The 1,398-nt window shown below is 34.3% G+C and overlaps 1 long non-coding RNA gene across 1 annotated transcript; it reads left to right on the plus strand.

The window, feature by feature from the left end:
- The first annotated feature begins 353 nt into the window (after positions 1–353).
- Positions 354–789, plus strand: LOC119559670. The gene is made up of 3 exons (XR_005220911.1): positions 354–414; positions 481–568; positions 632–789. It is a non-coding gene; the product is annotated as an uncharacterized LOC119559670 (long non-coding RNA).
- The last annotated feature ends 609 nt before the right edge of the window (positions 790–1,398 follow it).

A 1,398-nucleotide genomic window follows, 5' to 3' on the forward strand; every position in this document is an offset into this window, starting at 1 on the left:
TAGTATTAATATCATTTACATGCTAACTTCCGCATTTATGTACCAATTCCGATATTCCGATTCAATGTAAAACTAAGTTAAGCTAATATATGACGATAAGGATATTGTAAAGATCGGAGAACGGTCACACTGCGATATAAGAGAGACTAGCGAGCACATGTGTAAATTTAAGCCAATATAGAAAATTCGAATAAAAAGTGAAATAGAACGGCGATAACAAGTCGGATATTTTCGCTTTAGAAAGGGTATACGTGCAGTGGCACGCGCCAACAGCGAAGAGAAAACAAAAGAAATCAAGTAAAGGGGTGAGAAGAAGACTTGGTGCATTCTGTTTGACAGATTGAAAGGGAAGCATCCATTTTAATTGTGCGCAGCAGAGTTACTTTAATCGTTTAGTTAATATAATAAAGTCAGGTAAGTGGTACATTAAGTTTAAGATGTTGTGCATTGTTCTTAGTTTAAAGTACGTAAATTTTGAAGGTATTCAATGGGTTCCGTTAGCCGAAAGTGGATGACGAAATTATTGTGGCAAAAAAATCCCGAAAGGGGTTTATATACAGCTCTAAAAGTTAAATATACAAATAAACAAGTAAAACGCATTTTTTAATCATATGCCCATACATTTTTTCAGGAGCTTTGGCCAAGGACTCTGAAGACCTGGACAAATGTTTGAGAAAGGCGATGACGAACGTGAAAAACAAACTAACTAAACAAAAAAACAGAAATACTAACAATAATTGTCCCCTTATTGAAAATCTGAATAATAAGATTTAATTAAAATGAATTAAAATGTAATTAAAATTATATGAATTAAAAATTCTATGTTTTCATAAGTGAAAACTCATGAAAAAAATTATGAATTTCACAAGTGATTTCACTTGGGACGTTTCACTTGCAAGTGATTTCATAAGTGAAAACTCATGGAAAAATTCTGATTTTCACAAGTGATTTCACTTGGGACGTGTCACTTGCAAGTGATTTCATAAGTGAAAACTCATGGAAAAATTCTGATTTTCACAAGTAATTTCACTTGAGACGTGTCACCGGCACGTGACAGGCCATACTAAAATGAGTATAAGGAACAAGTGAAATACCGTGGGACTTCGACAAATTTTCACTAGTGAAAATGCGGACATCCCATACAATTTTCTATATGGAGCGTCACTTGTTCTTCACTTGTGCAAGAGGACATGTCCCACGGGACTCACAAGGTGATTCATAAGTGAAACTTTTTTTTTGGAACTGAAGGGTTCGTTCTATTGTTCCTACTGTCTGGTGGTGGTGTGCCGTAGATGTTATATTTTCAATTTTAAGGTATTTGTACAAGTCATTTATAATTGAACTCTTATATTCTGTACTCATGTACGTAATGAACGTCTTCATTGGACCGTACTTCAA

The sequence above is a fragment of the Drosophila subpulchrella genome, unplaced genomic scaffold, assembly GCF_014743375.2.
Source record: "Drosophila subpulchrella strain 33 F10 #4 breed RU33 unplaced genomic scaffold, RU_Dsub_v1.1 Primary Assembly Seq30, whole genome shotgun sequence".
Lineage (NCBI taxonomy): Eukaryota > Metazoa > Arthropoda > Insecta > Diptera > Drosophilidae > Drosophila > Drosophila subpulchrella.